Source organism: Theropithecus gelada, chromosome 2 (assembly GCF_003255815.1).
Source record: "Theropithecus gelada isolate Dixy chromosome 2, Tgel_1.0, whole genome shotgun sequence".
NCBI lineage: Eukaryota > Metazoa > Chordata > Mammalia > Primates > Cercopithecidae > Theropithecus > Theropithecus gelada.
This window is the reverse complement of record NC_037669.1, coordinates 92,791,910-92,804,666: the sequence shown is the minus strand read 5'-3', so window position 1 is coordinate 92,804,666 and position 12,757 is coordinate 92,791,910. Positions and strand designations below refer to the sequence as shown.

General features: G+C 44.8%; 1 protein-coding gene and 1 non-coding gene across 4 annotated transcripts in view; one reads left to right on the top strand and one right to left on the bottom strand.

Moving 5' to 3' along the window:
- Positions 1-12,757, bottom strand: part of SCAP (SREBF chaperone) — a 73,921-nt gene that overhangs the window by 54,494 nt on the left and 6,670 nt on the right. The window lies entirely within an intron of this gene.
- LOC112619970 lies at positions 6,137-6,236 on the top strand. The gene has a single exon (XR_003118441.1). It is a non-coding gene; the product is annotated as a small nucleolar RNA U13 (small nucleolar RNA).

Sequence of the window (12,757 nt, the reverse complement as noted above, 5' to 3'; positions counted from 1 at the left end):
TTGAGAGCCCATGGGGACAGCCTTGTCATTTCACACAATCAGACTCTTGGCCCATGGACAGAGGGCCCTCAGCCTCAGCCCCAGCAGGTACTCGTAGAAGCACAGCCAGGAATAGCCTCCTGCCACCAGCTACACATGAGCATATCAGGCTACACAGGCTGAAGACCTTTTGCCTGATTTCCCACAAGAAGTGTGCTTTGCTGGAGGGCATCAAAGCTCTTCACATTTTATACAATCAAATCCCAAAATGGGAGATGTGATGAGTCTTGTATTGCTACTTCAACATTGGGGGAACCCACCCCCAGTATTTCAGCATAGGTTCTTTCAATTTTCCGTAAGTGTTGGCCGGCTGAGAAATAAAGAGAAAGAGTACAAAGAGAGGAATTTTACAGCTTGGCCTCTAGGGGTGACATCACATATCGGTAGGAGTGTGATGCCCACCAGAGCCACAAAACCAGCAAGTTTTAATAAGGATTTCAAAAGGGGAGGGGGTGCAAGAACAGGGAGTAGGCCACAAGATCACATGCTTCAAAGGGCAAAAAGGAGAACAAGGATCATATGCTTCTGAGGAAATAGGACAAAGGCAAATTCAGAACTATTGATAAGGGTCTATGTTCAGTTGTGCATGTACCGTCTTGATAAGCATCTTAACAGAAAACAAGGTTCGAGAGCAGAGAACCAGTCTGACCTCAAATTTACCAGGGCAGGGTTTCCCAATCCTAGTAAACCTGAGAGTACTGCAGGAGACCAGAGTATAGCTCAGTCCTTATCTCAACCGCATAAGACAGACACTCTCAGAGAGGCTGTTTATAGACCTCCCCCCAGGAATGCATTCCTTTCCCAGGGTATTATTAATATTCCTTGCTAGGGAAAGAATTTAACGATATCGTCCCTCTGCAAGAAGAAAAATAATGGCTTTATTCTGCCAGACCCCACAGGCAGTCAGGCCTTATGGCTGTTTTCCCTTGTTCCCTAAAATCGCTGTTAATCTGTTTTTATTCAAGGTGCACTGATTTCATATTGTTCAAACACACATCTTACAATCAATTTGTACAGCTAACACAATAGTGATCCTGAGGTGACGTACATCCTCAGTTTACGAAGATAACAGGATTAACAGATTAAAGACAGGCATAAGAAATTATAAAAGTAAGCCGGGCGCGGTGGCTCACGCCTATAATCCCAGCACTTTGGGAGGCCGAGGCAGGCAGATCACAAGGTCAGGAGATCGAGACCACGGTGAAACCCCATCTCCACTAAAAATACAAAAAATTAGCCGGGCGCGGTGGCGGGCGCCTGTAGTCCCAGTTACTCAGGAGGCTGAGGCAGGAGAATGGCGTGAACCTGGGAGGTGGAGCTTGCAGTGAGCCGAGATCGCGCCACTGCACTCCAGCCTGGGCGACAGAGCGAGACTCCGTCTCAAAAAAAAAAAGAAATTATAAAAGTATTCATTTTGGGAACTGAAATATGTTCATATTAAAATGAAATCTTCACAATTTACGTTCCTCTGTCACCACGCCAGCCAGTCCCTCTGTTCGGGTCCCTGACTTCCTGCAACACTTCAAGAACTCTGTTTTTTGTTTTGAGACGGACTCTCACTCTGTCCCCCAGGCTGAAGTGCAGTGGCACAATCTCAGTTCACTGCAACCCCAACCCCCGCCCTCAGGTTCAAGCGATTCTCCTGCCTCAGCCTCCCGAGTAGCTGGGATTATAGGCGCCTGCCACTGTGCCCAGCTAATTTTCATATTTTTAGTAGATACGGGGTTTCACCACCTTGGCCAGGCTGGTCTTGAACTCCTGACCACGTGATCCACCCGCCACGACCTCCCAAAGTGCTGGGATTACAGGCATGAGTCACTGCACCCAGCAAAAACTCAATATAAACATTGCATGGAAGATGGTTCCAAACACAGAGAGTGCAAAGAGAGGAGGAGTGTGTGAGGGGAAAAGTAGCAAAGAAGACAGCCAAGAGATGAGGCTCACCTCGGCCCCTTTTCCTTGGGGTCAGGGTCCAGGAGCCCCTAGAGCTCTCTCCAGCACACCAGACTTCACCAGCCCCTTTCACCACCTTATCTCCCAGGAGAGCCTCCCCTCTGTACCCGCTTCATGCCCACCAGCTTCTAAGAGCCTTTCATCCTGCTCACCACTGGCCCTAAGACTCCCTTCACACTCTTGAAGGCAAAGGGTGGTACTCTGGGCTCACAAACCTAAGTGCTGTGGGTGCCTGTCAAGTCACAATGTGTGAAGCCTCACAGATAAACAAATCACATCTACATGGTGCTCATTCCCAAATATTTGGTCAAAGTCTAAAAAACAAAGATTTTGTTTCTGTTTCAAATTCTAAGTCCTACTGCAAGTTTTAGTTGCTTCTTTTTCATATCTATAATCTGGTACTAAGTAAAACTTTCCAGCTAACAGGACAGCTGTGGACTGTGATATGCACTGGGACCACACAATTCTTCCAAATGTTCACAGTCACTTCTAAGACTGGAACATGCTTGCTTTCCAGACATTTATAGAGGCAAAGGAACAGAAAGTTACCAGATTTCAGAGCTAGGAGAGATGGGATCCTCCAGCACAATATCCTATTGGTAAGGAAGAAACTGAGGCTTAGGGAGGGTCATGCCAGATGACCCAGGTCATGTAGCAAATGACAACAGTCAACACTCTGGTTCCAACTCCCAGCCCGGGGAACACTTCCATGACAGAGTTGATTCCCCAGCACCTCCCAACAAAATAATTTGTTTTAACCCATTTAAGAGCAGTCTAGGCCGGGCCCGGTGGCTCACTCCTATAATCCTAGGACTCTGGGAGGCCGAGGCAGACAGATCACTTGAGGTCAGGAATTCGAGACCAGCCTGAGCAACCTGGTGAAACCCCATCTCTACTAAAACTATAAAAATTAGCCGGGCTTGGTGGTAGGCACCTATAATCTCAGCTACTTGGGAGGCTGAGACAGGAGACCCAGGAGGCAGAGGTTGCAGTGAGCTGAGATCATGTCACTGTACTCCAACCTGGGCGACAGAGTAAGACTCCATCTCAAAAAAAAACAAAAACAACAACAAAAAAAGGCAATCTAGCACTCAGATTTAGATGTTTACTATAACCAGTGACAATATTGTTGTGCAGCCATCACCACCATCCATCTTTTTTATCTTCCTAAACTGTAACCCTTCATCTTAGCTAAAAGATCAGCTTATTCTTTTAACTAGTTTACCATACAACTTGTCAAAGGTTTTTCTGAAAACAGTCATCTGACAGCCTCTGTCCCATCAGCTATCTGTGTAGTAAAGGCACATGCAGTGAAGCCTCCATTCTTTCAATCTAAGGACCTGACTGCTTGAAGACAGACTGTAAAACACCTTCATGGATGAGTTATGACTTATGATCAAACACCATCAGAGGCAGCCACTGAAAGGGCTGACCATGAAGACACTATGCTGAAATGAGAAATGCCTACAACCACCCTGGCTAACACGGTGAAACCCCGTCTCTACTAAAAATACAAAAAATTAGCCAGGCGTGGTGGCACATGCCAGTAATCCCAGCTACTTAGGAGACTGAGGCAGGAGAATCACTTGAACACGGGAGGCGGAGGTTGCGGTGAGCCAAGATCGCGCCATTGCACTCCAGCCTGGGCAACAAGAGCGAAACTCCATCTCAAAAAAGAAAGAAAGAAAAAGAAAAACGCGGCCGGGCGCGGTGGCTCAAGCCTGTAATCCCAGCACTTTGGGAGGCCGAGATGGGTGGATCACGAGGTCAGGAGATCGAGACCATCCTGGCTAACACGGTGAAACCCCGTCTCTACTAAGAAATACAAAAAATAGCTGGGCGAGGTGGCAGCGCCTGTAGTCCCAGCTACTTGGGAGGCTGAGGCCGGAGAATGGCGTGAACCCGGGAGGCGGAGCTTGCAGAGAGCTGAGATCTGGCCACTGCACTCCAGCCTGGGCGACAGCGCTAGACTCCGTCTCAAAAAAAAAAAAAAAAAAAAGAAAATGAAAAACGCCTACTTATTTCCTAGTTGTGAGTGACATCATGTCCCTACTAGTGTCCTAGAAGGTTGTGCTTCTCAGCCTCCCTTACTGCTTCCCTATAGGCTTTGTTCCTGGCCAGCTTTCCTCATCTACCCTTTCTCCCCAGAGCTTCTCAGCCTGACTCCTGAGTCCAAGTCTCATCTGTTTGCTGATGTCTCTCACATATACACCTCTCAAGCCTCTCCCCTAAGCTCCTTATTTACACTATTTCCACTTGGTATCTCCACTCAAATGCCTAATAAGTACTTCAAATCTAACAAGACCAAACACAGAACTCTTGATTTCTCCTAAGTATCTGTTCTTCCCCAGCCATCTCAGTTAATTATACCACTAGCTACCCTGTTTACTGCTTGCGCCCAAAGTTTAGGAAACATCCTACAACAAGCCCACATCTGAAACAGCTGGTTGCAACAGTTTTACCTCCAAATCAGATCCCCAACCTGACGAACCATCATCATCGCCCTGGCTACTCTCCCCTCACTGACCATGGGGATAGCAGGAATGCCTCTATTCATTCCTGCCTCACTCCATCCTCGATACATCTTTCTAAAGCACAGATCACTAACGTCACTACCCTGCTCAAAACACTCCAGAGGGCTGGGGCCCAGTGGCTCACGCCTGTAATCCCAGCACTCTGGGAGGCCGAGGCAGGCAGATCACTTGAGGTCAGGAGTTTGAGACCAGCCTGGCCAACATGGTGAAACCCCCGTCTCTACTAAAACTACAAAAATTAGCTGGGTGTGGTAGTGCCTGTAATCCCAGCTACACGGGAAACTGAGGCACGAGAATCACCTGAACCCAGGAAGCGAAGGTTGCAGTGAGCTGAGAATGCATCACTGCACTCAAGCCTGGCAGCCTAAGTGACAAAGTGAGACTCTGTCTCTAAAAAAAAAAATTAAAATTAAAAATTAAAAAATGAAAGAAAGCAGGGGCTTAGCCTTGTTCACTGCTGATTGCCCAGAACTTGAACAGTGTCTGATACTTAGGAAGAATTCAATAAGCATCTGTTGACTTGTAAGTTTGTTTTTTATTTTTGATAGGGTCTCGCTCTGTCACCCAGGCTGGATACAGTGGTACAATCGTGGCTCACTGTAGTCTCGACCTCCTGAGTGATCCTCCCATCTCAGCCTCTCACACTGCTGGGACTACAGGCATGAGCCACCATATCTGGCTAATTTATTTTATTTTTTTATTTTTATTTATTTATTTATTTGAGACAGAGTCTCGCTCTGTCACCCAGGCTGAAGGACAGTGGCGCGATCACCATCAAGTGTGATGTAAGCTGTGAGATTTTCATATATACCCCTTTATTATGTTGAGAATATTGCCTTCTATTCCTATTTCATTGAGTGTTTTTTAATGAAAAAGTCATCTTGAATTTTGTTAAATGCTTTTTCTGCATCAGTTGGGATGATCATTGTATTTTTCTCCTTCATTCTGGTAATGTGGCATATTACCTTAATTGATTTTTGTGAAACCATCCTTGCACTTTGGGAATAAATTCCACTTGGTCATCTGAGATGTATTTTTAATATCTGCTTAAAAAACAAAACCTGAATCAGTCCCAGCCTGGGCAACATAGTGAGACTCTCATCTCTACAAAAATTATAAAAAGCCTGGCACGGTGGCTCACGCCTGTAATCCCAGCACTTTGAGAGGCCAAGGCAGGCAGGTCACCTGAGGTCAGGAGTTTGAGACCAGGCTGACTAACACGGTGAAACCCTATCTCTAGTAAAAATACAAAAATTAGCCGGGCGTGGTGGCGGGTGCCTGTAGTCCCAGCTACTCAGGAGGCTGAGGCAGGAGAATGGTGTGAACCTGGGAGGCGGAGCTTGCAGTGAGCCGAGATCGCACCACTGCACTCCAGCCTGGGTGACAGAGCGAGACTCCATCTCAAAAAAAAAAAAAAAAAAAGAAATTCTTCCCATTACTTTGTCCAAAGAAAAAAGGGGAAGCCCTGAATAGCCAAAACAATCTCGAAAAACAAGAACTAAGTTGGAGGACTCACACTTCCTGATTTCAAAACTTACTACAAAGCTACAGTAAGAAAAACAATGTGGTACTGGCATAAGGTCAGACATATAAAACAATAGAGAGCCCAGATCTTCTGTAGTTCATCAGTATGATAATTGGGTGTTTCACACACATGTGAGATGTGTCATTCTCAAACCTTGTTATGATGTCAGCACTACCCATCTAACCTGAAAAAAAGAAAAAGAAAAAGAAGAAGAAGAAAAAGAACCCAAAAATAAATTCTCACAAATAGGATCAACTGATTTTTGACAAAGGTGCCATGACCAGTCACTGGGGAAAGGACAGTCTCTTCAACAAATGCTACTGGGAAAACTGACAGTTACATGCAAAAGTGAAGTTGGACTCTTATACACAAAAATTAACTCAAAATAGATCAAAGAAATGAAAGAAGAAGAGCTAAAACTATAAAGCCCTTAGAAAAAAACATAAGAAAAAGATCTTTGGCTGGGCACGGTGGCTCACGCTTGTAATCCCAGCACTTTGGGAGGCCAAGGCGGGCGGATCACGAGGTCAGGAGATCGAGACCATCCTGGATAACACGGGGACACTCCATCTCTACTAAAAATACAAAAAATTAGCCGGACAAGGTGGTGGGCGCCTGTAGTCCCAGTTACTTGGGAGGCTGAGGCAGGAGAATGGTGTGATCCAGGTGGCGGAGCTTGCAGTGAGCCGAGATGCACCATGGCACTCCAGCCTGGGTGACAGAGCGAGACTCCATCTCAAAATAAAAAAAAAAAAAAAAAAAGAAGAAGAAAAAGAAAAAGATCTTCATGATGTTGCATTTAGCAAGGATTGAAAAGTATAGGCAACAAAAGAAAAAAAACTGATAGACTGGAATTCATAAAAATTAAAAACTTATGGCCGGGCGTGGTGGCTCACGCCTTAATCTCAGCACTTCGGGAAGCCAAGGCAAGCGGACTGCTTGAGCTTAGAAGTTTTAGACCAGCCTGGGCAACATGGCAAGGCCCATCTCTTCGAAAAAAATAAATACAAAAAAAATAGCCGGGCATGGTGGTATGCACCTGTAGTCTCAGCTACTTGAGAGGCTGAGGTGGGAGGATTGCTTGAGTTCAGGAGGTGGAGGCTGCAGTGAGCCAACACTGCAGCACTGCACTCCACCCTGGGTGACTGAGGGAGACTCTGCCTTAAAAAAGAAAAAAAAAAAGTTAAAAATTGTGCAAATCACACAATAAAGAGAGTGAAATGATAACAAACAGAATGGGAGAAACTATTCACAAATCATATATCTAACAAGGGATTAACATCCAGAATATGTAAAGAATCCCTACAACTCAACAATAACAACAAAATAACAATAAACAACTCAAAATGAGAAAAGGACTTGAATAAACATTTCTCTAAAGAAGATATACAGGCTCGGTGGGGTGGCTCATGTCTGTAATCCCACCACTTTGGAAGGCTGAGGTGGATGGATCACTTGAGCTCAGGAGTTCAAGGCCAGCCTAGGCAATATAGTGAAACCCCATTTCCACAAAAAATATGAATATTAGCCAGGCGTGGGGGCACATGCCTGTAGTCCCAGCTACTCGGAAGGCTGAGGTGGGAGAATGACTTGGGACCAGAGGCTTCAGGCTGCAGTCAACTGTGATTGTGCCACAGAACTCCAGTCTGGGCAACAGAGCAAGAAGACCCTGTCTCAAAAAAAAAAAAAGAAAAGAAAAAAAAAAAATCCAAACAGCAAAAAAGAAGACATACAGATGGCCAATCAACACATGAAAAATCGCTCAACATCAATATTCCTTAGCAAATGCACATCAAAATCACAATGAGATACCAATTCCCACCCACTGGCCCTGGATAGACAGTTTCTATGTAGAATAATGAAAACATTCTGGAAATGGATAGTGATGATGGTTGCATAACAATGTGAATACACTTAATATAACCAAATACTACACTTAAAAATGGTTAAAATGGTCCAGGCACGTTGGCTCATGCCTGCAATCCCAGCACTTTGGGAGACCAAGGCGGGCAGATCGCTTGAGGTCAGGAGTTCAAGACCAGCCTGGCCAACACGGTGAAACCCCATCTCTACAAAAAATACAAAAATTAGCCGGGTGTGGTGGCACATGCCTGTAATCCCAGCTACTTGGGAAGCTGAGGCAGAAGAATCTCTTGAACCTGGGAGGCAAAGGTTGCAGTGAGCAGAGACCGCACCATTGCACTCCAGCCTGAGTGACAAGCAGACTCTTGTCTCAAAAAAAAAAAAAAAATCACCAAATAACTTTTTTTTGTTTGTTTTGAGACAGAGTCTTGCTCTGTCACCCAGGCTGGAGTGCTGTGATGCAATCCTGGCTCACTGCAATCTCCACCTCCCAGGTTCAAACAATTCCTCCTCAGCTTCCCGAGCAGCTGGAATTACGAGTAGCTGGGATTACAGGTGCGTGCCACCATGCCCTGCTAATTTTTGTATTTTTAGTACAGGCAAGGTTTCACCATGTTGGCCAGGGTGGTCTTGAACTTCTGACCTTAAGTGATCCGCCCACCTTGGCCTCCCAAAGTGCTGGGATTACAGGCATGAACCACCGCACCCAGCCAAATAATTTTAAAAGTATAATGAGAAGAGGCTTGCCTGCCACCATGTAAGACATGCCTTTGCTCCTCTTTCACCTTCTGCCGTGATTGTGAGGCCTCTTCAGCCATATGGAACTTATATTCATTGCTCAACAAGGAAGAGACCTGCAAGGCTATTACCCTGGGCAGCTGGCAAAACTCCATTTTGATCATAGTGCAAAGAGAGCTCCCAGATTGGAACCAGAAATTAGCCACAGTTTCACTGAATCTTTGACCTCTTAATTCGCTGCCAGAGTTCTACTGTTGTAAAGAGAGAAGCAGCTTTGAAAGAAATGCTTTTAAATTAAAATAACCATGGCATTCGAACAAAATAACGTTTGGCATTCTTAGATTACTCTTTTTTTTTTTTTTTTTTGAGTCGGAGTCTCGCTGTGTCACCCAGGCTGGAGTGCAGTGGCACGATCTCGGCTCACTGCAAGCTCCGCCTCCCAGGTTTACGCCATTCTCCTGCCTCAGCCTCCGAGTAGCTGGGACTACAGGCGCCCGCCACCACGCCCGGCTAGTTTTTTGTATTTTTAGTAGAGACGGGGTTTCACCATGTTAGCCAGGATGGTCTCGATCTCCTGACCTCGTGATCCACCCGCCTCGGCCTCCCAAAGTGCTGGAATTACAGGGTTGAGCCACCGCGCCCGGCCAGATTACTCTTTTAGACTAAGGTAATGGTAGCAAAACTACTTTTAAGTGTGTATACAGATGGCTGTAATCCTAAAATATTTACATGCTGCAAACTATTTTCAGATTAAGTTGGTCAGTTTAGAACAGGGGATCAAGATCTAGCCTTAAAAGAACTTGTTTTTTACCCCATTACTGGGGTAAAAAAGTCTTACTGCTGATGCTGGCAAACCATCATACATTTAGGCCAATGGTTATATGTAGGATCGATCAGGTAAGAAGATTGCTGCATCTGCTCAGTAAGTGCATTACCACTGGGAAAAATAAAAAAGAACTCTGGGAGACACAGCCAATGAGGAAGAAGACTGGCACTAAACACCCTAAAGGGGCTTGGGATGGAGAAATCCAGGTATAGCATAGGGCTGGAGTGAGATGTGGGACTGGTAAAAAGGATTAAGTGAATGTCTGTACACAGGAGTTAACACTGCTATCTTGGCAAGAAGAAAGCCTGACAACTAGGCATCAGCTCCTCAGGCAGAAAGCTAAAAGGTCTTCTCTAAGGACAGGAAAGGATCCCAAAGAAAAGAACCTTGGCAGGGCACAGTGGCTCACAACTGTAATCCCAACACTTTGGGAGGCCGAGGCGGGCGGATCACCGGAGGTCAGGAGTTCAAGACCAGCCTGGCCAACATGGTGAAATCCCATCTACTAAAAATACAAAAATTAGCCAGGCATGGTGGCAGGCACCTATAATCCCAGCTACTTGGGAGGCTGAGGCAGGAGAATTGCTTGAACCCGGGGGGCGGAGGTTGCAGTGAGCCGAGATCACAGCACTGCACTCTAGCCTGGGCGACAAGAGCAAAACTCTGTCTCAAAAAAAAAGAACCTTACGGTTCCCCAGCATACTAGTTGGCTCCCTCCTCATTTACCCCAAAGTAACACCTATCAATTAATAAACTTCTCCCCCCCAAAAAAAGTATAATGAGGATTAAAGGATACAGATGAAACAAGAGTGTCCCCGAGTTAATGACTAAATGACAGATATAACTGAGTGACAGATACACAAGGGCTTATTGCTCTCTATTTGGATGTATATTTAAATTTTACTATAATAAATATTAAAAAACAAGTCCTCAAAATGTGCAAAGCTTTTCAAGAATTTATCCCCTTACAAATTTTGGCAAAAATGAGTACAGAGGAGGAAGCAGGGAAAGGCAAGGCTCAGAGGGATTCAACGGTATAAAAAATAATAGAAAATAAAAATGAGAACAAAGATTTGGCTATAAGAATATGATCACAGTAATATTTAGAACAGGAAGGAAATGTGTTATGTATTTTATAGTAAAACCTGAGACAAAGAGCAGAAACCATTAAAAACAATCTAGAAGATTAATACACTAAGCGCAAGCTGGAAGACCCTGGATACAAACCTGACTCTGAGCTTCCTAGTGGCCAAGGCAGACAGACAAAAACATCAATGACATAGTTCCAGTATACTTAGAGGTATAGCGATCCCAGTCACTCAACCTGAAGAAATTTTCTCAGCAGCCTCAGAGGTTCCCTTGGGAACTTCTGATAAAGACTGCAATATAAACTGATGGGGCCATGCAAAGTGAGATGAGTGAAAACAACTGGAAGAAGGGCCAGAATTGTGCTTTCTCATGATCTAGCTTCACCCAAAGACAAAACACTGCAGATCTGAAACAGGTACACTGAAGTACCTTCAAGCACAACTCAGTGGATATTCTTTCCACAGTTGAGCTCAGCTGTGGCTTTTGGGAGTTGAATTCAAGATTATCCTTCCTGGCAAGAACATGAAATGTAACATCTCAACTGTCTCCTAAATATGTCTCTAATAGTCACTGTCTCTGGAGGTGACAAATGCACATCACTGTCAAACTCTACCAGGGCTCAGGCCTGAAAAAAGAGACCTAATCAAAACATGGAGATGAGGCATGAACATGACCTTTCAGAGGGAGGAAGGGTTAACTAGGTAGGCCAGCTTGGGGCAGATCATGAGAGTGGGAAACTACTGACTATGACTGGAGACCTGGTGAGTGACAGTGCAGTCTTCCAAAAGGTGCAATCCAAGCCCACAGCCAAATGCAGCAAACTGGGCTGAACAAGGCTGCTCAATGGATAAAATTATTGAAAAACATAAAAATAAATGAGATTTTATGTTCAAAAAACCAAAAATGTCATGCAGTTTTACCCACGAAAAGAACCTCACAATATAATGTAGACAATGAATACAAAACATTCTGATCCCACTATAAGACAGAGAACGAGTAAGCAAGAAAGCATGATAAAAAGCCTAAGAAGCCTGATAGTGGTTACCAATGGGGTTACAATTTAACTTTGGGGTTTTTTGCTTACCTGTTAATTTTGCAACAAGGATGACTTGAATTAAAAACAAACTCAGCCAGGCGTGGTGGCTCATGCCTGTAATACCAGCACTTTGGGAGGCCAAGATGGACGGATCACCTAAGGTCAGGAGTTCAAGACCAGCAAGGCCAACATGGAGACACACTGTCTCTACTAAAAAGACAAAAAAATTTAGCTGGGCATGGTGGTGGGCACCTGTAATCCCAGCTACTAGGGAGGTTGAGGCAGGAGAATGAACCCAGGAAGCAGAGGTTGCAATGAGCCATCGCGCCATTGCCCTCCAGCCTGGACAACAGGAGCAAAACTCTGTCTTGGAAAAAAAAAACACAAACTCTACCAGCCCGGGCAACATAGTTGAAACCCTGTCTCTACAAAAAATTTTTAAGGCCAGGTGCGATGGCTCACACCTATAATCCCAGCACTTTTGGGAGGCCGTGGCAGGTCAGGAGATCGAGACCATCCTGGCTAACACAGTGAAACCCCGTCTCTACTAAAAAATACAAAAAATTAACCAGGCATGGTGGCGGGCGTCTAAAGTCCCAGCTAGTAGGGAGGCTGAGGCAGGAGAACGGCGTGAACCCGGGAGGCAGAGGTTGCAGTGAGCTGAGATTGCACCACTGCACTCCAGCCTGGGCAACAGAGCGAGACTCCATCTCAAAAAATATATATATTTTTTAAATTAGCCACGCATGGTGACATGCACCTGTAGTCCCAGCTACTTGGGAAGCTTGAGGTGGGAGAATCTCTTGAGCCCAGGAGACTGAAGCTGCAAGTGAGCTATGATCGCGCCACTGCACTCCAGCCTTGGGTGACAGAGCAAGACCCTGTCTCAAAACAAACAAACAAAAACTAATCTATTCAACTGTAAAATAAACTGGGAAATAAGATATTTTAAAAATCAGGAATGCAGAGGAATGAAATGAAGAAAACCAAGTCTCACTTGTAAAATTATAAAAAATCAACGTATTTGAAATTTCAATATTCAGATGATTTGAAAATACTCTGAAGTTGAGGAATGGCACAAATACAACCACTATAATTGTCATATTTGTGTGAACTGATTTTTTTTTTTTTTTTTTTTTTTTTTTTTTTTTTTT